Genomic DNA, 26,769 nt, shown 5'->3' on the forward strand with positions numbered 1-26,769 from the left:
AGGTCAAGGTATTTCATTAGCGCCAACCCTTCAGAGCAGCAAGAAGGGAAAATCTTTCAAACATCTTTCAAACTGTCTCTCAAGTGCTCTGTATTGCAAATGCCCTCTGCTGAACTTGTTTTGGTTCTGCTGGGCTCAGAGAAGCCAACAGGAAATTTTTGGAGTTGTTCTGACATAAAATGTTTGTTATTGGCACATAGATCTACAGAAATGATTGCTTAGAAAAGCTGGAGCTGCGTTGTTTGGTGGTTTGAGAAAAGTGACACACTGATGCTGTTTGTTACATCCTTGCATTTGCCTGATGAACTTCATTGTGGTCAATAAGCTGTCTATTATGCAAGTTTAAATAATAAAAAATAAATAGTTACATATAGATATAGATGATATAGATATATAGATATAGATGTATAAGAGCATAACCCAAAAAATGACCCCACTGTAGAAGGAAACCTGTGTTCTGAGCATCAGACTCATTAAAAAATGAGTTGATTTTAGTTAATGGTTAAGAAAAGAAGTGCATAACTTAATTACTGACAAAATACTAATAAGGGCACCTCACAGTTATTTCAGTATTAATAATTTTGATTGCATCTTGTATTTATAACAATTGTAACCTCATATAAATATCCTTTTACCAACTTTCCCTTGTAGATGAGCACCTAAGCCTGTCCTAAAAATCAGGAGCTTGACTTTCAAAGACACTGAGTACAAAAATAACTCATAGTGCAGTGAAAAATCAGTAACTTTGGTCAGGTATGCAAACTTTAATAACTCACCCCAGTCTCTGGAATACCCTGTAAGACATCTCTCATCTCTTTTCCTTTGAAATTCATTTCCATTCAAGCTGCATTGGTCAAACATGACCCTCCCTGTCTGAAGCTGAGATATTTCTCTATATCCACGTTAATTCCCATGCAATGAAGTATGAGTCACTACAGAGCTGAGGCAGTTCTGGAGTGTGGGCAGCTTGATTGATCCATCTTTGAGAATGGTACAACATGCCCAGATACTGTAAATATCCATAAATCCAGATCTGTTTGAAACAGGTTGAGGCTGGAGCAGATAATTTAGAATTGAGTGTCTGTGTGCTATGAAGTTTTACACAGACAATCTAATAAATAACACTTTCAAAAGTCTAAAAATGTCAACAATTTAAGGAAACAAGAAAAAGAGACAACTGCCTCTGCCAAATATCAACTCCCTACTGCAAAAAATTAGCAGTGCCAAGTTTTCTCAAAGAAAGAAACCCTGTGGGTCCTTTCTGTTTCAACTGCAGCAAAGAATACTTTATTTCCTTCCCTTGCTCTGGTACATGTGCAGAGCATTTTAGATGCTTTCTGCAAACAAAATAAAGAGGAAATATTTCCTTGACCTTGGTGGTTGGTGCAGAGAATTGCATTCCAGATTGCTGGGATTTTGTCCACTCAGGGTACGGGTAGGTTGATTTAACAATGAACTGGCAATTGTCAGTTCTTAGAGCAACACAGGATGGTTCAGTGTAAACTTCTCCTACCCTGGTAAGCAAGACCATGTTTTGATATTTAAAACCATATTCATTTTGGGTTTCAGCTCATCATTTTTAGTTTTGCAAGTGCCTGAATATAAGTGAGATCTGCAGACAAAAGCAGCTGTACATCAAGAGGGGTAGAAATACATGGGGAGTTCTGAGCCTCATCCTAAACTCCCTATTCCAGCAATTTTCCAAATGCCATCTGCTGTTGCATGTGAATGTTGTTAGTCTTCTAACATTAGCTGATTAGTCTTTCCTTGTGCATCCAAAAGAATGGAAATAGCTCAAAATACATTTTTACAGTAGAGTCTGCACTAAATGGAGGAAAAAAATGGCCCAGAATCAGTTCATTCTAATGAATGGCAAAGGAGAAAAAAATAGTACATTTGGCTTTCTTAATTATTAAAATGCAATTAAGTATTTGCACTCTGAATATTTACTATATAGTTTAAATCTTTGTAGTATGTGTATATATATATATATATATATATATATATAGTAGATATACACCCATCATGTTTCACTGGATATGATTCATGGACAGACCCTTCTGGGGACAAACCAGGTATTTCTGTGTAGAGACAAATGCAAAAGGACTCAGTATCTAGAGATGCACCAACAAAGAGAACAGCAGTGATTTGCTTCAAGGCAGCTCCAGCTGACCCTGGCTGGGGTCCAGAGCTCTGTGGGGTCACTCCATGGCATGAGGCTTTGGTCAGCCTGGCTGGGAGGGAGCTGGGGGTGTTTATCCTGGACAAAAGGAGATTTGGAGGTGCCCTCATCCCTCTCTACAGCTCCTGAAAGGTGCCTGTGCTCAGCTGGGGCTGGGCTCTGTCTCCAGCAGCACTGACACAACCAGAGCACACAGCCTCGAGCTGCACCAAGGGAAACACAGGTTGGATATTAGCAAAAAGTTTTTTGAGAAAGGGTGAGAAAGTTCTGGAATGGCTGCCCAGGGAGGTGGTGGGGTCCCCATGCCTGGGTGTGTTTAACAAAGCCTGGATGTGGCACTGGGTGCCAGGGTTGAGTTGAGGGGTTGGGGCTGGGCTGGACTCTGTGATCTTGAAGGTCTCTTCCAAGCCAGAGGCTCTGTGAATTCTGTGAATCCCCCTCCAGAGGAGCAGGATGCATTAGCTGAGAAATGTCCAATATGAGCACTTCCACTGCACTGCCTCTGCTCTGCTTGAGAAGGGCTCAGCAGCTGGGGTGGGCAGCTGCTGTCCCCACTCTGCTGTCCCCACTCTGCTGTCCCCACTCTGCTGTCCCCACTCTGCTGTCCCCACGGTCTGTCAGGGCACTCTGTCCCTCCCCGGCACTGCAGCTCCACTCTGCAAGGGACACAAGTTCTGAGGAGCTGGGTCTGTGCCCAGCAGCTACAAGTGAGCCTGGAGGAAAGAAAGCGTCTGTCTGTCTGTCTGTCTGTGTATGTGTACCCTGAGGGAAGCAGATTAATGCTGGCCAAGTTTCTGCACAAAGGGAGAGTTGTGACCCTTGTTTGGGAATTGGGACCCTTGCTCAGAGAGATGGAAAGGTCTGATAAAAACAAACAAACAAATAAACAGCCCCAAAAAACTGCAAAACCAAAGCCCTACATGGAAACTGCAAAGGCACAGACAGAAGGATGCTCTGGATTTTTCCACCATTGGCCACCCACAACTTCCTACACTCCTGGAATTCCAGCATTCTCTGTGGGTTAAAGCATCACCTCTTCCTCTGGAATTCCTGGTCCTTGTGGCTGATTACTATAAGGAAATAGGAAGTTCAGGAAGATTTCTATTTTCCCCTCAATATTTTGAAAGTTGGAATTTGCATTTAGCATCTCTCTCTAAACTTTTGACTGTCTCTAATTATGGATGATTCAGGTTGTAACAGAGTGCCTTGCTAAAAGCCTACAGCATCAGGCATCTCCACCTGTGGATCAATGCTAATAAACATAAATATCCTTAAATAACCTTCTCACCTGAAGATAAATGAGAAAAGAAGAGACAAACAATCTTGTTTAACCAAACTGCATCTTTGCCACCTGTGCATAATTGCATGCAGTATATGGAGAGGGTGAAATACATATAGGTTTTTAAAACTTATTTCCAAGATTTACAGAAAATATAATTAAACTGTTACTAATAAACTTTTTTTTTAAAAAAAGAGAACATTACATTATCAGCAAGATTATCCTTATTTTCAATCAATGTAAGTCAGATGTGGAGTTCCTTGAAATATAACAGTCCTGTATTTGCCTTCCTACTTTGAAAGAACCTAAAATGCATTCATATGGTAAAGCTTATTCAGGGATCATGCAAAATAAATGCATTTTCCTGAAAGATCCATTTCAGTCTACTGCATACAGGTGTACTGAAGTCAGGCTGTGCATATTAAACCTCCATGTAAAAAAACATCAGAGAAAAAATATTGCTCTGCCAGCACTTAGTGCTGTTTCCAGGAGTGACTGGATGTGCAGATGCACAGGACACTTCAGCAGGAGAATGTTTGCATCATTCCTTTTCCTCCCTGCTTCCTCTCCTAGCTCTGATACTACACCTAAGAATGAGAGAGAAGAAAGGACTTTACAAATTGTGCCAAATAACATTAATCCATTGAAAAGGCCATAAATTAATCCTCTCTTTTTTGGGGACTAAAAACTTGATATCTGTGAGCAAGTATTCTAGGAGCTCTTATTTCATTCCTGAATTGAGAAACCTTCATTAATTTGGGCCATTAATTGTGGAGATTCATTACTGGCATATTTTCATCATTTTAGTTTCCTTTTAATGTATTCTTAATGAAATGCTTCTATTTTCACACAGGCCTTCTATAGGAGAATTAACTCAGGCAGCTTTGCAAAAGCTGCACTATAAAAAAGGCAGATGAATGAGCCATGAGCTTATCATAAACCACTGTGATTTACTAATAATGCTCAGGCACTTTGGTATCAGGCACTGCATAATAAAGGCTCTGTGTATTAATTGTTTTCTGTATTGTGACAATTCTGCCCTTTAAAATACACAAATCTGTGAACTCCTGGCTTAGAAGCAGCCAATTTATCTCCTGGGTGGTAAATATTAGTTTCAGGTGCTCTTGCCCCGGCTCTGTTTTCCTTCCAAACCTCCACAGAATTCCCTCTGGCATTACTGGGATGTGACACATGTGCAATACAGAGAGGAAAAAAGGGCTCTGCACTGGGAAAGTGGATCCAGGAAAACCTGGATGAGCAATATCTTAATTATTTGCATGTCTCAGACATTCATAAAATATGAAAATGAATAATAAGAAAAAAACCCAGACAAATACACACATGGAAATAACACACCTACACTCAGAATGTGCACAGCCTCTTCAGGATCCTGAGACAAACATCTAACAAGGTTAATTGGACTGAAAACCCAAATTGTCTACAACAGCTCCTTTCCTATTCTTGAGACCTTTCCCTGGATGCCTTTATTAGGGTGGTGGCAAACAGGAATTCAGATTTTATTGAGGGGCCCCTCGTGTACCATTGATGGTTGCAGGTGTGCAGCACTGCTCACCTGCTGTTGCAAGGTATGTGATACCTATCCACTGTGATAGATATCATGTGATATCTATCCACATGTGATATTATTCACTGGTTTCCCAATCCCACTGGCAAATTCAGTTTACAATTAACAGAAAATACATTTTAAATGGACTTTGTTTCATTTACGTAACAACCATCAATTTCTTTTCAAATTCAATTTCACATCCTTAGCTTTACATTTCAGTTAGTGAGAGAAGTGTAAAAATCCTCATTGGAACCACTTTTGGCATTTCACTGGGATATATTTTAGGGTTTTTTTTTTTCCTTCCATAGGTACATTTTTAGCCATCAAGGTATTAATTAGATAGATGTTTTCAGAACTTAATTCTCTGTAAACTTTCTCAAGTCACACTGGTGAAAGCCCAAAGCCACCTGTAGCCACAGGAATGCTCCAGTGGTTGGTATTGGGAGTTGCATTCAGCAGCCCATTCCTCATCAGTACATTTTGCTTGTATCAATCACTTAATTACAGCCCTAACATTAATGATACCTCAAAATGTTAGAAGAGCAGCCTGCACTTCAGCTTTGATTAATTTTTTCCCCAGAACAGAGGAAGGACAGAAAAAAGTGGGAAACTTTGTTCGCTCAACTTTTAATTTAATTTCGAAGTCAAAAATCTGCAGGTTGCTCCAACTGTAACCCAGATTTCAAACAACAATTTGTCTTGCAACAAACAAGACTGGCAGAAAAAACACAGTGTTAAATGCAATTTTATCATGAAAGAAAAGTATTTTAGGAATATTTTTGTGTTTCATCTTCATGCCATAACATTTCATAGTGCTGAATTCCTTTTGGCACAAATGTCCTTAAATGTCACCAGCTCATTAGTACAAACATACTCACTCCTGCTTGTAATTCCAGGTTACTTCTGATTAAAGTGCAATTTTTAAATGGTACCTGCTCACTGAGGATTAATTAGAAGCACCTCCTTGAGGAGTTGATTTCTAAAAGCTAACCCCCACCAGTATTTGCACACAACAATCACAGAGTTTAAATGACGAATTCCAAATTATTTGCAGTGCAACTTCACATCAGTCTAGGTTACTAATCTTTCCTATCACCTTACATAAAAACCAAAACAAAAGTGATCTGTGTTCTGTATCCTTACACAGAACGTTCTGTGGGCTTCCATAGAGAAGATGAAGTTACCTAGAAAAGATGACACAGGATGAAAAGCCTGAATTGAAGTGGAGAAGAGAAGACCACAACCTTCCCCAGACAGGAGATGATGGGCGTGACTTTTTCTGCCAACAGTGCCACTTCTTGCTGCTTTCTGGAAGCCATGGGATTGAGGAACGCTCCTTTTGGAAAGGGCGTTTCCAACTATTCCATCCAAAACCTCAACAAGATCCATCAAGAACTTGTTGAAGTTCTTGTTTATGAGGTTCTTATTTAACCTGGGGTTTTTTTTTTTTGTGTACATCCAACCTGAACTGGCAGAATTCCTTACAGCTAACAAAACTCCTGGCTCCTTGGGCTCCACCTGTGACTTTTTCATTCTGCAAGCACACTCCCCCCAGTCCCACTATGACTTCAGTGATCTCCATTTTTCCCTGTATTGACAGAGTTGTTTATGGCACTCCTCAGGTACATGCCTTGGGTCCCATTCTGCATTTATCTGCTCCCATTAAGTGGTGCCATTAAAGACATTTCCACAGCTCTCTTGGCACTCCATGAATGTTTGTGACATTAAGGCTTGAATGTCTTCAAATTTCCTACAGCTAAATGTTGACAAGCTTGAATTCTTATTTATTGGTTCCCTGCAGTAACAAACTGCATGCTCCTCTTTGACAGTTGCTTTCATGATGAGCTCTGCTCACAAAAGGTTGATGTTCTGAAGCAGCATTTGAGCAAACCCCTGCATTTTAAGGACCAAATTTACTGCAGCACTAAGAAAACCTTAAAAACACATCGATATAAAAGGATGTAATCAGATGTTTAAATGGTATACTGAATCAGATGGGCTTATTTCAAGCAAACAACTCCATCAGAAAAGAAATTTTGGCCTTTTTTTGAATAAGGGATGAGGATAGAAGTATCTTAATTCCCAGCTGTATTGAAGGACAAGGCTCCCACAGTCATAAACTAGCAAATGCAGATCAGGATTTTATATCACAGTCCAGCACCTACAAAAATTTTCAGAACTTACAAATTAGTTTAGTTTTTGTGTTAATTCCTTTTAGACACATTCCACTAACAGTCAACCAAACAAGCTTGGCCAAGAACCTGAGCTCGGGGAATTTTTTCCTCATTTTATATTAAGTTGAATGTCTTAAACAATACAAAAGAAAGCAGAGTAGTAATTTATTGTGTACAGCTAAAGAAGGAAAAAAGGTTCATTTAAGGTACAACTAATAATTATAAATATGAAAAAAAAAACACCTAGAAAAACTCTGGCCAAGTTATCACAAATTCAGAATCTCTGTGTTAAGCCAATACATAAAGTAGCATATACAAAACCATAAATGTTCCCTAAGCAGGTCACAGATTTTTAATATAGACAGTGTATTGGAATATTTGTTTACACAGAGCCTACCAATTCTGTTTGTACCAGCAGATAAAAATGCAATGATGTTGTATTCACTGCTGTGCACCAGAAATGTCCAAACATGGACTAAAAGGAGCAGATAATCAAATGATAGTGCAAAAACTTTGTTCTGTATTCATTCACCCTCTGAACATGGGTGACATGAAAATCTTCATATCCTGTGCCTGCCCATTTCCTTCAGCCTTGTGCTGCTGCACTCAATATTCAATCCTGGGTAACGTTCTGCTCTGGAACCATAAATCACCAAATCTACAGGTGGCAAGGGCAAGAAACAAGGTACCCAGGGGGCAGAATAAGTAATTCACAAAAGCCACAAGACTGAGGTAGGAGTGTGCTCTCATTTTCTGTGCTGCAGCACTTTTCCAAAGGTTCAGAAACAGGTATTTACAAACAAGAGTCAAGTGACTTGACTCTCATTTTTTTTCCTGTGGTATCAGCAGGATAACATTGATTTATTTGGGGACAAGTTCAAGCCCAGCATTTGTTCTTTGTAGACTGCCTTTCTAAAGGTGAGACTCATAGTTCAAGTCTTATGCACCAAATAAATTCCACTTAAATCTACTTTGATGGCTTAATTGGGGTGTATGACTCGTGTTGGCCTCCTGCAGAGTGCTGAATTTCACTCTATGTTATTTGACCTTATTGTGAGAGCAGTGTTGCATCTCTTACTGTTTGTTTTATTCATGATCCAGAGGTGAATGCAATAAATAAAAGCTTGGAAAAGCATTCTTGAAGCAGTCCCACTGTTGGAGGAAAAACAACAGTGTTTTTCCTGTTTCCCTTAGTCCTGGGTGAGCAATGGGACTGCAAACACCAGCAGTGCTCAGGTTAACTGCTCATTCAGAGACATGGTTTGACTCCACTTATGATTTTACCAGCACCCCGAAATCCCAGCCTCAGTCTGCATGTGGCATGAGGTGCATGAAACAGAGAACACACAGAATACCCACAAAAGGAATTCCCTTCGTTGCCCAACAATTCTGCCCAGGTTATGGGAAATGGCCACATCCAAGCCAAGCGCGGGGAACAATTTTGTTGCTGGTGGCTGAGCAGGATTTTCAGATGTGAACACAAAGTGCACACCACTCTGCATTGGTTCCATCAGCACACAAACCACCTTTGCTGGCTCTGCTGTGCTCCAGCAAACTGCCAAGGGAACCAATGGGCATGGAGAAGCCACCTTGTTTCATTAGAGAACAACTGTGCTGTGACAGGGTTCACAGGGGTCCGAGGATGAGGGAGGAGACGAGGATCTGACTCCATGGTTCAGAAGGTTTGATTTATTATTATATATAGCATATATATTATGTTATATATATTATATATTATATTATATTATATTATATTATATTATATTATATTATATTATATTATATTATATTATATTATATTATATTATATTATATTATATTATATTATATTATTATATATATTATATATTATATTATATATATTATATATTATTTTATATATATTATATATATATTATGTTACATATATATTATTATATATAACATATATATTATGTTAAAAGAAAATGATATATTAAAACTACACTAAAAGAATAGAAGAAAGGATTTCATCAGAAGGCTAGCTAAGAATAGAAAAGGAATAGAATGGTAACAAAAGCTTGTGGCTCAGACAGACAGTCCGAGCCAGCTGGGCTGTGATTGGCCATTAATTAGAAACAACCACATGAGCCCAATCCCAGATGCACCTGTTGCATTCCACAGCAGCAGATAACCATTGTTTGCATTTTGTTCCTGAGGCCTCTCAGCTTCTCAGGAGAAAAAATCCTAAGGAAAGGATTTTCATAAAACATCTCTGTGACAACTGTGCTCTGATTAATAAAGATCAGCATAAGTAACATATTAATAAACATATTAGCAACAGAGGCTTGTTTTCTGAACCAAATTAATGGGTTTAATCTTTCAGATATGGCTCACTCAGCTGCCTCTTGAGGGTTTTTAACTTGCCCACAATTAAGATTGGGTGTGTGGCCAGCAAGGATCCTGGAGGAAGGTGTTTGAAAGGCATCTCCTGTTGGCATGAACTCCACACCAGGATGGCTCCAGGCATTGAGCTCCCCTGTCTGCGTGTCACCGTGCCCCTGGCAGTGCAGAATTGCAGCTGCAGCTCTGCAGCAAACCCGGGGCTCTGGCAGTGCCCCCACGGCAGCCAGGACTCAGCCCTGCCCACAGGCTGGACCAGGAGCAGAGTCAGGGTGCCCCAGCCCAGAGCAGAGAAATGCAGAGCCCAGGCATGCACACACCTGGATTGTTACTGCTGAAATCCACCCATGGCTGCTGCCTAGAAGGGAATTACTCAAAACCTCAGCTCAGAAAGCTTGAGTGGGCTTAAATACAGCCATGAAATCCTTGTATTGCTCTATAAAGTTGTTGTTTCCAAAGTGCGTTCTGCTGTGCAGGAGGAATTGTGCTGAGCCCTTCTGCAGGTGCAAAACAAATCTTTCTTCTCTCCTAACACTGCCCTCAACCCCACTGGTCAAGATCCTTCAATAGTGACCCAGATGGAGCAAAGAAACATGGATGTTTTTGGAAAAGCAACGTGATGACACAGTCCTGCTGAAAGTACTGCAGCAAATGGCTGTCAAAATTCAGCCTGAAATTGCTTCCCTTGGTGCCACCGATCACCTGCAGCCCCTCTCACTCAGCCTGTAGGGATTGTGTAACCTTGGAGGAGCAGAAAGGCTCCAAATCCCCTGATAAAAACCATCCCCATAAAACAAACACACTGCTGCCCTTTAAGGGAAATAACAGCCCATGACCCCCTGTTCCAGGAGATTTTTGTGTCTGTTACATTTTTTAAGCTACAGATACTAAGTCTGGAGCAAAATGTCAGCCATTCATATACTTTAGCAGTTTAAGGAGAAGAATTAGTCGATGAAGAAGAAGAAAAATCCCCTAACCTTGCAGTTTTACTCTATTTCTAGATATTGATTGTGCTGAAGCTCATAATATCCACTTTACCAAGAGGAGAGGGGCAATAGCAGCAATTACCTGTTCACAAAGAGAAATATAAAAGCTCTACCAGGAACAGTGGCTGAAATTAATTTAGGAGTAGAGTTAGATTAATTTTGCAGTCTGAAATTTTTAAGGGACTTATAAGCTAAATATCAGTTTCATTAACTATTCAATATTTCACAATACTTAATGAAGTCCATCAGAATTGTTAAAATAAAAAAATATATATTTCATATTGATGATGCTGATGAATTGTCTTTAATCTTTAATACAAGTACTCAGAATCCAGGAGTCTTCAAACAAGATCTCAGACTTTAAGGTGAATTTCAGAGATGCCCCAAGTTCTTACCTGATTTTTGGGGCATTTTTTGGTTGGGTGGTTTTTATGGTTTTTTTGGGGAATGAACAGAATTGGATCCAAAGAGTAATAAATATTTCTACAGTATAATACAGCAGGGAAAAAAAGAAATTAGTTTCTTATCACCAGTTAGAGTTCTCCATCTGAATGCATTTTATGACCCCTCGGTCTGGCCTGGAAATCAACTCTTCTTTGCAAAAACCTAGAGAATACATGCAACTATTGCTCCACCATGGTTATCCCAAAGGTCTAAAGGAGGAGAATATCCAGGACCTCTGAAATTATTTTTTGACCACAGATACCAAGCAATAAATTCCATCCAACTCTGCAGGAAGAAGGAGGGAATAAATAAGTTTTCGTATTGCGCATTTTGAATTCCAGTCTCAAGAGTTCGTCCTGTTTGCACGCACACTGCAGAGAGCCCCAGAGAGCTCCCTCCCTTCTGGAAATCACTGACAGACCGTCCTGGTGTCCCAGCAGCCAGGCAGGAGCTCTGCCCACGACCTCCAAGGGGAGGCAGCACAGGGGGAGAGCAGAGGAGCCCCTGGTGCTGCAGAACGGACCCAAAGATGTTCCTCAGCTGAGCACAAAGCACATTTCAGCTTAGGCCCAATAGTTCACGAGTTTAAAGGTTCTAATGCATCACAGTTAACACCCAGCTCCCTGGAAGGGCTGCTGTAAAGTGCCAGGGAAAGTCAGATATAAACACATTAAATTCTAGCAAGGAGCTGCAGAGCCACTGAGATCACTGTACCTCAAAATCACTTATTAGTCATACTAATTTAAGGTAACACTCTAAAAATAAGGCTCTACTCCATAGGGCTAAGCCATGAATCACCATAATATATGAATCATAACTTCAAATGCAGTAATGAAAAGACATGGAAAAATAATATGGTTTGTTCAGGAGAGTGCTTATTATTCCATTTCACAGAAGACTGAAAAAAAGCTGGTTTCATTATTTTTATATAATCATTCTAAATTGCAAAGTCCTCCACACAGCCAGGCTATTTAAATAGCATTTTAACAATGTAATTGCTAGAGATATTTCTGTCTCTTTTCTTTTGACAAAAAAAAAAAAACACAACAAAAACAACAACAACAAAAAAAAACCTACACCAGTAACAACATCTTCATTTATTTTCTTTTTCATTATTCTATGGGGCTGACACCTGGCAGCAAGTATTTTGTTTATATTCCTTCCTATGGGGGTGCTCAGCTGGAGAAGGCCCAAGTGAATAATTAACTAATCACAGAAGCACTGTGCACTTCCAGCACAGAGAGATCTTGGGATTCCCAACCTGTGACAAAGATAATTTCACATGCAAGCACGAATGTCTCAGAATTCCAGATCCTTAAATACAAAATGATTAAATATTTGTTCCAGGCTTTGGCTGTGGCAGTCAATCTCTTATGCATTTAATGGCTGTGGACTGTGCTCATCTAAGCTCTTATTTCTGCAGCATGGCAGGAGGAATTTAACAACAAATTTAACAATAAATTCCAACTGACATTTGGTGCCACCTCCAAGCCAGTGAATCCAATCCAATGACAGCTCCTGAACAAACATTTTTCCCTGCACAGAGGAGTCAGTGGAATTCCCTTATGCATAGGAGGTTACATGCTTAATATTATCCATTTTTTCATCACACAAACTTCCTTTGGAGTTTGCAAAGCTTTGTGTATATTTGTGATTCAAACTCCAATTCCTACCCAGAGGAACAGAATATCAATTTGGTTTTTTTTTCAATTCTAACCTCTCCTTTCAGGGATAAAGTGTCCAGGGACTGGAATCAAAGGTGTTCAACTTAATTTGCTCAGACACGTGCTGACCTTCCCCATGAACTACACAGTTATTACGTACATTGTATCCCAGATTTTGGGCTTGCACCCTTGGGCCAAGCACTCGGAGGTTGGACACCAAACCACATTTTCAGGTGGTTCAATCTTGACCACACCCAGTCATTTTTTCAGACAGAGAATGAGTTGGAACCCCGGTTACTGAGAATTTTGAAAGGTTCATGCAACACATTCCATCAAGACTGTATTCCATCAAGAACGTATGCCTGTGCCAAGGTTTTCAATAATTTCAGGGCAAGGAGGGACAGCACAGAGCTGCTCACCTGTGGCTGCTCTCAAACAACAAATCCCTCACACGTGAAGAGCTTTCTTGCACATTTTACATTTGTACCCCCAAAGCTTTTTGATTAAAAATGCAACTAATCTCACATTACAAGTCTTGTCCAAATGCAATCATTTCTATTTTGTTCCAAATGAGGCTGTAGCACCTCTGTGGAAGAACAATGAGAGGAGATGGTGGTTTGTGGAAGCTGTCTGTTGATAAATGCACAGAGATCTGGGAACACACTTCCCACACTTCATTGCTGCTCCAGACAAATTAAAATGATTGCACTCCTTTGTATTTCCTGAACTATGCCCTTTCTTACCCCAGAGACTGAATAATTGGATTTTAAGTCTCCTGAATAATGCCAAAGACGGACTAATGATCCATAAAATTTTCATCATGTGTTTTCTTGCCCTTTTATAACATGCGAAAAATACAAAAACCAGAATACTTCAAATAACAGCACTGCAGAACTTGGTCACCACTTCCTAGGGCCAGTAACCAGGGGGTTCAGTTTTACACAGTACCAGATTAAGTGAGGCTGAAGCTGATGAAACTACTCTAAGCTAGATAGAAATAATTGATTCACAAATCAAAGCTGTAAAGCACAGCCACTTTTTGCCTCTCAGAAATCATGTTGAACAGGTAGTAACAGGTTGCATCTGAAATTTGTGCTCATTTCTTCAAAAGATATATAGAAACTCCACATCCCCCACAGCTATCCTGTGTGACAGGCAGAGCAAGAAGTACTAGAAAGAAATGAAAAATAACACAAAAGACTAGAGGTAGTTGCCTAATTCTCTAGTCTGGTGTGGTGTAAATGTAATATTATTTTTAAAGGTATCTTAGTCAAGAGGCAGATCCCAAACCTTTGCACTCGTATTCACATTGCTGGAGTGCTGACTACTTAAAATAATTAAATTAATTACTCTCTAAAAGTGTAGTAATAGAAAACTTCATGCAGGCAGTGAGGAAAAATAAAACTATTCTGGATTAATCAGTGGGAACTCACAGTGAGTTGGTGATCCAAAAAATCCTTCCCTTCTAACAACATTGCAAGGAACATTGACTAATTTGAAATTATAAAAGAATGTGTGAAATCTTCAAATAATTTTAAAGAATTGATAAATAATCACTTAAAATAATTCTGAATTGTATTCCTATATCTTCTGGAACAAAACATTGAATTAAATAGATCCTCTATCTATGACTGTAATACCATGCTACATACACAGGAGGTTAAATAAATTTAATTTAACAGCACACAGACTGAAGGTTGAATACATTTGATTTAACAGTGCCCCTTTTGTCTGTCTGGCTGAATGTTTAAAAACAGATTACTGGGAGAATATTTTGACAGGGTTTTTATTTGCTAGATTTACCTGTGAATTAAAGTTTAGAAATGAATTAGCTCCAGATGAGAGTATCACAGATGATGTGTTACAAAAACATCATAAACCCAGTTCTCTAAATTAGAATGCTCTCTTACAAAGTGTCAAGGATCCTGCTTAATTTTCATTTATTTATAAATATAAGCACCCAGCAGATGTGGTTACTGGATAGGGCCACCTCTCCCCTTTCACTGACTTGTGTACCCAAATATTTCTGAGTTTTCTGAACCATCTGTGCAGGGCCAGCGGTTGGAATTTTTCTGTTCTCTGTGGGCCACTTCCAGTCCAGGATTCTCAAAGATTCTATCATTTTATTAGACCAGGCATTGTTTTAGACAAAGCTGCAGCCACAGGAAAAGTGAAACCCACAATCTGGTTTTATCAGTAATAAATTTCAGAAAAAATTCATTTTTCCCCTCATCAGGCAGAGAGTGATTGATGGCTCAGCTCTGAGCCACTCCAGTCCAGCTGCAGCCCTGGCAGGGACTGCATCAGCTCAGCCCTTTTAGACCAACAAATAATAATAAAAATCAATCATCAATTATGTTTTTACATGGATTTGACTCCTAAATTGCAAGATTACTGGAGAATTATGTTATACTTGGGTCAGTCTTTGGTTTTAATTAGTGCAAGAAAAATAATAACGGGAATTCCTCACTAAGCGATGTTTTCCATATTTTTAAGGTTAATTTATGCTTTAGTTTGAAATTCTCCTGAATCCTCAATTAATGAGGAAGTTCCAGCTAGAGTAACTTTGCATTGCACATGTGAATTACCAGTATTTTTACATGTAACATATCAGTAAATATGGGCATGTAAATATCAGCATTTGGGACATGTAACAAATCAGTAAATATGGACATGTAAATATAGTATTTTGGACATGTAACATATCAGTAAATACGGACATATAGATATCAGCACTTTTGGAAATGTAAATACCAGTATTTTGGGCGTGTAAATACCAGTATTTGGGACATGTAACACATCAGTAAATATGGACATATGGATATCTGTATTTGGGACATGTAACACATCAGTAAATATGGACATGTAGATATCAGTATTTGGGACATGTAACACATCAGCAAATATGGACATATGGATATCAGTATTTGGGACATGTAACATATCAGTAAATATGGACATATGGATATCAGTATTTGGGACATGTAAGACATGTAAATATGTAAGACAGTAAATATGGACATGTAAATACCAGTATTTGGGACATGTAACACATCAGTAAATATGGACACATGGATATCTGTATTTGGGACATGTAACACATCAGTAAATATGGACACATGGATATCAGTATTTGGGACATGTAACACATCAGTAAATATGGACACGTGGATATCAGTATTTGGGACATGTAACACATCAGTAAATATGGACATATGGATATCAGTATTTGGGACATGTAACACATCAGTAAATATGGACATGTAGATATCAGTATTTGGGACATGTAACACATCAGTAAATATGGACATATGGATATCTGTATTTGGGACATGTAACACATCAGTAAATATGGACACATGGATATCAGTATTTGGGACATGTAACACATCAGTAAATATGGACACGTGGATATCAGTATTTGGGACATGTAACACATCAGTAAATATGGACATATGGATATCTGTATTTGGGACATGTAACACATCAGTAAATATGGACACATGGATATCAGTATTTGGGACATGTAACACATCAGTAAATATGGACATATGGATATCAGTATTTGGGACATGTAACTCATTGATCAGGTGTCTCTGGTCCCTGCAGCTGTCACCTGCCAGTCCCCAGCACTGATGCTGTCAGGGATGTCGCATCCCTGGGGTACAGAGTGGAACCCTGAATACCCAGTTCCAGAAACGAGGATGGAACTTTGAGGAGAGGCTTTAGGCAGAGCCTCTGACAGTTTTACAGTTCTCCTAACACACCAAGATGGCATTGGGTGCTTGAGGCAATTGCCAGGGGATGGCTGGGCACAACACATTTGATATTTTCTTTTTAGATGGAAGCCAGTGTATCACTGCAAAATGAGACATGGCCTTTATATATTTAACCATAAATACTGTTGTAACTCTGATAGCAAATACAGGACTTATTACAGCTTTTTGCATCGTTCTTTTTTCTCCAGTGCTCATAAAATCAACATATTAAACATGAAAGGACTTAAGATCACATCTCCAATATTTAAGGAGCTCGTCATGTCCTTCTAGAAATGCTGCTGGTCCTTAAATTCAACAAGCCAGCATCACTCTTTGTCTTTGCTAAATTTATACAAGTGGAAAGTCACAGAGAACATCTACAGGGGAGAAAAAAGAAAGTATGTTCTGAATATTTTTAAATATATCTAATATCAGAACAGCCTATGCAATATGTAGATTTTTTTTTTCTCCATCTTTTGACAGTCATTGAAATGAATTCCAACTGGAGATCTGAAAAGCTGGCATAAAGCTATTTTTCCCTCTTGATTCTTTTATATCCTACACTGAGCTCAACTGAACTGGAGAGAACAGTTATGCATATTGCACTGAAAAGAGCTGAGGGTACAAAATGCAGATCTTTCTGGGAAGGAACATGATCACTCTCTCCATGCAGAATGCCAATTTGTCTCCTTTTGGCATCCTCCACAGTGGATCTAGAAGTTTAAGGTTTTTATTTTCTTCTCTTCACACCAAGGCAACCAAGTGAAGCATCACTTCAAAATCAAGAAAAAAGCCTGCACTAGTGAGGAGTTTGAGGACAGTTTAACTCCTATCCAAGAGATTGATTTTGCAAATAATTTGATCCTTTTGGACAAATTTTGGGTGTTTGTAGGTCACTGGTGTTCTGTTTGTTATTTCCACGACTGACATGGAGAATATAAATACTGTACAAACACCAGCATGGATTTCGAGGGAAGTGCAAGATCTGAGAAAGCTCCAAACCTTGGGATTACTTTGAAGTCACCCCAAATGCAGTTCAGAGCTGGCAGCAGATGCAGCCAAGGGATGCTCAAGGCTGGGATTCAGTAATTACAGAAATTCTGAATTATAACAACAGCGTATATCCCTGAAAATTGTAACTGCATCCAGAATCTAATGCCTATGGCTCAAACTACAATAGAAGTTACTCTGTATTTGCAACCAGTTCAAAAAGCAGAATTTTTAAAGCAATTCCATCACTTCTGAGTTTAGTTGTACCCTGAGTTGTACTCTATGCACACATCCCTCTCTGTTCATTGCAAAGAAAATTAAGCTTAACATTAAAAATTAAGTCTCTGTCCTGTACCTTTGCTAGATGTCCACATGCACTAAAACAAGCAGTGATAACACCAAAATGTCTTCATGTATACACTTATTAAAAAAAATAATAGTGAGACAAGAATGCCAAGTTTGAAAAGGAATTTAAGGACTTAATATATGGATAAATGCTGCACCTTCATTGCCTCAGCTGGAATCCTACATGACTGAAAACATACATCAGCTTCTGGTAAAAACTCAGAAAATGCAGGATATTTGTAGTCCAGAATGTTCCATGTTTTATCAGCCTCAGAGGAATCTTGTGAAGCTTAAATAGCACCTGTATGTTTTTCATGGTCTGCTGACTTAAAAAAGAAAAAAAGAGCTATAAGAGGAAGTGAAAGAAATTCAGGACTAAATATGTATCTGATATCTTTAACTGATAAATGCCAGCCTGTCCTTTGTAAGGGCTGCAGTTAATATTTAATAAAACATAAATAGATACAATATAGTTAAGATGCTCTTCCCTAAAATGACCCCCAGACCTGCAGTGACCATCAGACAGGGAGCAAACTGGTCAATATCTGTCTTTTTGTAAAACTCACTGGGCATTTCATTCTGACACCTGTGGTTGGGTGTCCTCCCAATAAATCTGCTGAGAAAGAATGTAGGATAAGGAGAGAGGCAGAGAAAAAGGATTTATGGAAAATGGCCTTGCAAAGGGGCTGGGATACACTTCCATATAGAGAGGAGGGGAAAAATGAGACTTTAAAAAAATGGGAAAGAAGTGCCAGCTTAGGAAAGCAAAACATAGAAACCAAAATTGTAACTCTAATTCTTTTCTTCAAAAGAACAGAAGGAGAAAGAAATGGGTAAATGAGGAACTTTGTCAGAACTTTTCTAATTTTCTCTTGCTTCCATAGTTTTTTGGGTTTTTTTCCCTTTTAATTCCAATCATGCACCTCCACTGTGAAGTTATTTACAGTTTCTTGCCAGTTATGAATAAAAAGCAAAAATAAAAGACTACGCTCTGAAATATCTATTTACATCAGGATCTCTGCAGACAACATTGTTATTCTTTACTTGAGCTATTTCCAATTCAGATTAAAGTGAAAGTATATCAGGTCCTCACTAGCAATTTAAAAATCCTCCACTCATGTGTGCCAGGTTTTATATATTTTGGAACATATGCCAAAACAGAGCTGCTTAAGACAGGATGCTTCAGGAGAGGGAATTGTGTGAGAAAGAAAATGAATAAAACAATCACAACAATATTTTATTCTTCTGATTGAATTTTTATCTCATCTCATTTCCATGCATTCCTTTTTTTTTTTCCCTCTCTGAAGCCAGTGATACTGAATGCTGATAAGATTACATTGGTGCAGCTCCAGCCCAGCACATTATTTAAGAAACTTGTACACATACACTTTAAATAAATAAATCTGTCCATGAGAATATTTCCTAACTGGGCTAAGGACTCATCTGATTACTACAAAACACTGTAGAAAATTTGGTTGGTAGCAGATGATGGATTTCCTGATTAATTCACTGTTCTTGGGGAGCTCTCCCTTACAGAACCCCCTGCCCTTCCTATTTGTTGGCCATACTCCTGTGGCAATGCCCAGGAAAGTTCAAAAGCAGCACCTTAAAGGCAAACGTGGAAAATAAGTTTACAGCAGCTGTGAAACAATGATCTGAGAGCCAGGGCAGGGAGAGGTTTTCCCATCACTCAGTGGTAAAACCTCTCCCACACACAGCTGAGGTTATTGACAGCGTTCTGAGCTTCTGGAAAGCAAAGTTCACTGTCACTCAAGCAGCTGAAAAACAAGGAGGGAACACTTAGAGTACTTCAGACCTGAATTTTTCAGGTTTTTCAGCTCTGAAAAGCTGGAAGATGTATTGTCAGGGAAAAAAACAAACCAGATGAACCTTAACTCTGTCCCTTCAAGTGGCCACTTGGAAGAGTCACCGCATTCATGATTGCAGCAGAGGGTCAGGAGGCACCTGCTGGAGCAGCCTGCCGGGGCTGCATGGAGAAATGAGCTCCAAAGACCCTGAGACTGTGATTGTCATGGGCAGAATTCATCTAAAAACTCTGCTCACCACTTTCCCTCACCACAGCTCTCTGTGCCAATGGAACATGTATTGAAATCAAATTGTTGTGTAAATTTGGCATGCCAAATTTACTGCTTTTATGAGTATTATGAGAGTTTAAAATACTTGACAAGTATTCTTGTGAAACCTGTACATTAAACACATACTGACATTTGTAATAACTGCATGGAAATATCCACTGACACATCATCTGATCCTTCATGTTGCTGATTGCAGAAACCCACAATGATATTGAATGATTGCATTGTTTCTGTTGGTGAACTGTAGCAGGCAAAGCTGGAATCTGGTTTCAAAAGTGTTTGTAATGTTTTAACCAATTCAACCAGAAGCACAGCTATTAAATCAGTGCCATTGGGAATCCTCTAGAAGTAAATACAAGGAGACACTAAAATAAAAATATTTACACCAGAACTGTTCACACATTTGCTCAAAATGGCTGAAAACACAGCAAAGTCATGCTTTTTTATTTAATAAGAACAGAAAGGAATTTACTTCTGCAGCTAAAACATTCTGTGCAATTAAAGGAAATCTCTAAGTGATACGGAAGCTATTTCATCTTCCACTCACTCCATATTTTCTGCACTTAATTTTCATAAGCCCCTCAAAGCTCCTTTGAAAGCGTACGGTTGCTGGGTTTGAAAGGATGCTAAATTTCATGGGTGAGCTCTCCCTAACAAACATGCTGGGACGTGTTCTTGTCGTGTCACTTCTCCTCATGTTGACACGCTGGCGATGAGAGCTGGGCGTGCTCCCCCTGCTCTGATCTGCTGCAGCTCCTCCGTCACAGACATGAAAGGCAGCTCCAGCCAAGGTGTGCCAGGACCTCTGAGGATTCAGCCAGCAAAGGTTCGTAGGTGTTGTGAGATATTTGTGGGAGATTTCTGCTTTGTGTTGAAGCACATCCTATACAGCCCGATAGGTGCGTTGCACACAGCAAAATCCTGCAGCCTTAATCAGATTTAGGAATCCTTCGTTAGGAATAACTGGAGGATATGATGTGGGTTAGCTGAATTGTGCTTGTCACAAAAATCAGGAGTGGCTCCAAAGTGTGGATCTGCACTGACTCCAAATGAACTTTTCTATCACAAATAAAAGTGGTCCAGAGGATTCTCTATTTACAGCCACTCTCTCCTGGCTCAGGGCTGCTCGGTGAGATCAGGGTTTCAGGGATGTTGAAATACAATCTCTTCTCACTGGTCACGAGTTTCTGAACTGAGAAATCACAATGGCTTTCACCTCAGGACCACTGGGACCAGAAGGATTAGCAGAGCCATAAAAATGACTGAAGAACTGGGAAACCAGCCTGGGTGAAAGATTTAAAACTTCAAACTGTTTATCTTGACAAGGAAAGTTTAAAAGAAACTCTGAATTCTAAATATCTAGGATATATCTGACCCCAAAGAACACAAAAGCAGAGTTTTTTACATGTTTGCAGAATAATTATCACCTACAGGCACAACCACAGCTCCCCAGAGACAAAACTGGATTTTCTATTGTGTGCAACTGCTTCAAAAAGGTAACAAGTCAGACTTGGGCATAAACAAGAATATGTCTGTAAATAACAATGTGGAGAAAACCTCCCTTTTTTCTGCTCATTGATGAATCTCAAGTAGAACACCACAAATCAAGGCAAATTATGGGATCCCTCAAGAGATTAATGCAAGAATGAAGAGTGTGAACACGACTTCCAAGGGGTGTGCTAGGGGAAAGGCATTTTTCAGTCTAACCCATTAAGCCTGTGCATTTAAAAGGAACTTTAACACAAGCAGTGCTCTCATTGTAGGATTGCTGCCACCACAAACAGGAGATTTTAAAGGAGCTGTGCCTGTCAGAGCCACCACCCTCCTTTCCCCATCTCAGCTGGCACCAGCAGCCAAATGGGTGCAGGAGAAGCTCAGCATTGCCAACAGGATGGGAGTCAGAGTGCTGGGAAATGATATTCACATGCTATTAATGAACCTTGAACTGGAATGTTTCCCTTCAGAGCAGATCAGAAGAAATGCCACCGAATGCTGTCTTGTGCAGCAGGGAGATCAGTATTTCTGGATGACTTCCATTACTGGGGTCTCACCACTGTGGATCATTACAGGTTTCATTTTTCATAAATTTCATTTTTTAGTTTGGCGGGAGATAATAACATCCAGCCAGCTGACCCAGCCTCAGATAATTACTATCAAAATTGGTCCTGCAGCTTCAATTGGAAAAAGTTTTCTTCTTCACTTCCTGCCTGAAACTCCTGTGCTGCATGGGTGCATTTCAGCAGCACCAAAATAATTACACCAGGGTCAAAGACTGAAGAAATAATTCACTGCAAATACCTCTGGGTTTTTTTTCTGGTTGTGAAATATTCAGTGTTTATGCTGTGTTTGCATTTGTTCTTGTGCTCACTTTGATGACTGATCATTTTTAACCCTCATTATTGAGGATGGAAAATACAGTATTTAGCATCAGTGCCACATAGTAGGATCTGCTTCCACTTTTAGGGCCCAGTCATCACCCCCAAATTAATAAATACTTTGCCACTGATTTAAGCTGGTACTGAAACAAGACAAATAGGTTGAAGCAGGTTCATATCTAAACAGAATTGGGGCTATTTAAAAGAGATTTTAAAATGCCTTTCTGGGCTTTACCCCACTGGACTGCCTGAGGCAGAACTTCCAGAAAAAATGGTGACAAATTTCTTGAGACTGCCAGGTTAATTCAGCATGCAAAGCATTCCCTTGTGGACCAGGAAAAAGAAATGTCACTTCAGTAAACAGTTTCAAAAGTATTCCCAGGATCTGAGGACTACTTGTGAGGAAATTTCTGGGTTTTTCAGGATGTGCAACCTTTCTGTTTTCTGACAAGTGGGGAACCTTTATAAGCACAAACTTTTTTGTCTCAAAGTGTGGATGATTATTCCCCTAAAATAAAAATCTTTAAAGACACAGAATGATTTAAAAATGTATTGAAGGCACACTAGAATACCACAGGCTGTATCACAGCCAGAGTATTTGGTCTGCAGATCAGAAAAGAAAACCTGAAGGAAAAAAATCTTGCTGAAAAGACATTTTCTTGTTCAGGTACAAATTGTGAACACTTTATCAAAGATGTGTTTGCCATGGCCCAAAGAATCTTTTGCATCTCACAGTTCTTTCTGAACAGAACACTTTCAAAACTCCGCAGAAGAAATTGCTGAGCAGCACTGAATTCCTGACAAAATCACAGAAATAATTACTGAACAGAATCAGAAGATTACTGAAAAATAAAAATGAGATTGGAAACGATGGATTGGAAGCAAAAGCAGTAAGTCAGTCTGGAACATTAATACCAACTGGCTAAGCCTTAACAAGGAAACACCTTGGCTAGAATAACAAAAATGGGCTTGAAAAAATTGTAGTTCTTGGTTGTAACATGGTTGTAACATCCTTAAAATCCACAAGAGCACAGTCAGATTTGGGTTTCTTTTCAGAAAATACTGAAAGTTTTGCCACAGAAGTGCCCACGTGTATCCTCATTCAGGCAGACCCCAGGGTTTCTGTCCTTTCACATGAACAAACACTGCAGCACTAAAATCTCCTCTGGAACTCACTGGTGCCTGCTTTGAAGGGAATATTAAATCAGTTTGCAGATAACTTGCAATTGCTGTTGAATTTCAATTGTTTTCCTACCCAGGCACCCAGAGTGCAGGGGCACTCAGGAAGCTACAGGAAAATCCAGGGCAGAAAAGCAGATTTGCACAGCTCATCCTCAGCGTTTGCCCACAGGGATTTCTCACAGCATAAAGCTCAGGGAGGGTGATCAAAACATCATAGAATGCTTTCAGTTATGGCATTGCTTTTGAATGAACTAAATTTGGAAGAGATTTAAACTGGAGATACTCATTAGAGATGGCTAAAGAAATGTTAAAAGATTTGGAGGAGACCCATAATACAATTTCCATATGTCTAACTCTTTCATGTACACAGTTGTGAATCATTTGCCATCAGAGCACCAGGACACAAAGCATCTTCCAGATCCAAACCACTTTCATCTTAGAAGGAGCCCAGCTATAAAGAAGCTACAGTAGAATATGAACAATATTAACAGAAAGTGTTTTTTTTTTTTTCTTTAATAACTTCTCCTTCAGTGCATTTCTCAATTCAATCATGGCAAGAAATTAATGAACAGAATATCATGTAAAGTTTTAATTTTAAATCCAAAATAAAGATCCTACAGGAACTTACAGTGCATTGGGAAGATGTATTCCAGTGATGAATTTGTTTCTAGTTAACAAAAAAGCTGAACTGGAAAAATGTAAGCATGACAAACTAGGCTCACACCGAAGATAAAAGTTTTCAACAAGCTCTGAAATTTTCAAAGAAAGAAAACATTAATACTTATAAATATCATGGTTCCATTGCTCACTTTAAAAGCAGCATTTCACTGTGTGCCTCCCAGAACTGGAAAAACGACCAGAAAACCAGAATGACTTGCAAAGCAGGGTCACTCAGTGCCAGCTCCTTGAGCTGCCTCTCCCATTTATATCAAGGCCTGCAGGTTGCACAAAAGCCATTTTTACTGTGCTGCTAATTCAGCTTTCAGTGTGTGATGTCTTGGCTGTATTGATAATTCATACTCTCTGCTCTTTGTTGTTTTATGGAAGTAAAACATTCAAAATCCTTTTCCACGTCAGTCTCAGCCAAGGAATCTTCATTTTCCTGGAAGAGGGTTCTGCCTTCAGGTAGCAGGGCAGAACTGATGAGGTGCATGAGCAGCCATCAACACCCCAAGAAAGCTGTTAATAATTTTTGGCAGGTGTCTCCATTAAATAGGTTCTATCTGGAATGAAGCACAGGCCAAGGAAGCCTGAATTTCACTGCTGATAAGTCAGTCTAGCCCACAACACAGACTCATTTTTTTTGGTCCTCAAAAAGATAAAGGACTGTTTGCTGGGATTTTTTTGGCAAGCTGTACTGGAAAGGTATTTTGGCAAGGATACAAGAGAAAATGCTCATTGAGTTTGAGCATACCTGGAGATAAGCAGTATCCATCTCCCAGAGAAGTCTTTATTCATTACTATCAAAATATACTTGGCAAAAGTTCTCAGCTTACTTCAAAAGTAATAAGGCCTAGAACATATTTGAGATGAGGAATAAATTAGCTGAGACACAGAATTTTTTTTTCCTCAATTTTAAGCACTTCATTATGAAGGCATATTTATCGAGTGCTATTCTTTTCCAGGTTCTGACTGCTATTAAAACAGGCAGGATAAAGACAAGAGACAGGAGCTGCTTCCTTGTTCAAGTCAGGATTCCAGAAGAAAAATGAAGTTTACCCGGGAGATTTCTATGCTACAACTCATGTGATGGATATTTAAACAAAACAAAATAAATAATAGAGGTTTAACCTTCCCACTGTTCTAGAGATTAAAAGATCATTCCAAAGTGCAAGGTGAGAGGACTGGGTATGACCAGCTTTTAAAAGGATCTTGTGCAGAAAGTAAATCCTTTCAACTGAAACTGGCTGGTAAAATCAAAATATTCTAGTTTTAATTAATGTTTTTTTAACTCATCTGAAGCCCTTTTGTTGCAGCATATGTGCTGCTGTATTTTTAGTCTCAGCCAAAAAATAACAATCCATTTCCTACACATGAGAAGGGATGGGGCCTCTCCAGCAGCCAGGGCTGGTGGATGGGCCAGAGGGGGAAAACCCAGGCAGAGGAAAGAACCAAATCAACAAATTTGGAAAAAAGGAGAATTCTCCTCCTCAGGTCTGACTTTGTGCTCTCTGCCCCCTGATGCATTTATTTGCAGGGCTATTTTTCTTGGAATGAGTCTCCTTGTCTGAATAAAAAATTGCTTCACTGACAAAATAACATCCCATTCCATGAAAAATACTTAAAATTCAAAGTCTCCTTAATTTTCAGAAGCCTACATTTCAAAATTTGGTCTCAGCAATGAAGGGATTGAAGGGATGATGTGTATTCCTCTCCTGATCACTAGAAGAAAATACATAGCTCCATTTGGAAGTGACATGAGGAAATGAGAGACAAATTCCTGTATCAGGCCAGAGATGCAACAATTCTGCCTCCCTGGTGTTGCTTTGGTTGGTCAGACTCTTGGAAAGAGAGAGTGGTTGAATCTGTCCATATTTTGCAACTACATTCAGCACCCCTGTTTCATTTTTGAGGGTTTTTTTGCCAACATATCCCATCCCATTCTCTGAAAATCCAGGTTGTTTTTGTGGTGTCTTTGCAAAGAGCATCTCACAGAGTTGGCAAAGAATTTAAATCTCTTATCTTGTTTTAAACTGTAACTTTGATGCTTCAAGGGGAAGTTTTAAAAGGATATTTAATTATAACTATTTCAGGAAAACTTGATGAAAATGAAATATAAAAGATAAGGGCTTTTTGCATTTTATAAAGAAAACGTCCAGTTAAGATGAAGAAAAGTGCTTTCCTTTGTACATTTGATAATAAAATAACCTTTCCCTCTTTCATTAGTAAACCTTGGCAGGGTACTTTTTCTTAACACTTTTTAACCTTAAATTTTTTATGAAAAGGACTTTATAAATGTCATGGGCAGCTCAGACCAGCTGCCAGCAGGAATAATGAGGGATGGGTGCCCTACAGAACCTGCAGCATTCTGCAATGCTGGTGCATCTCTAGGGTGACCTGTGACTCTGCCTCGGAGTTCTGGCTCTCCAAAAACACAAGGCAACAAAAGAAAGTCTTATTTTCAATTTAAAAATCTCTCTTCAGAGCACTGACCAGTACAAATACAAAAAGGCTGGCTGGTGACCTACGGATGTGCCGCAGAGCTAATCTGTCACCAGCAGAGATGAACAAAGCAATCAGAGGACCACAAGCAAAAAATTGGATCCTCTGCTTTGTCCCCAGCTGCAGACACAGCAGCAGCTGCCCCTAATAGAATCAGACTGCAGGGAGAGATCACCATTTGTTTCTGGGTGTTAGTGTCTCCTT

The sequence above is a fragment of the Molothrus aeneus genome, chromosome 14, assembly GCF_037042795.1.
Source record: "Molothrus aeneus isolate 106 chromosome 14, BPBGC_Maene_1.0, whole genome shotgun sequence".
Taxonomy (NCBI): Eukaryota; Metazoa; Chordata; class Aves; order Passeriformes; family Icteridae; genus Molothrus; species Molothrus aeneus.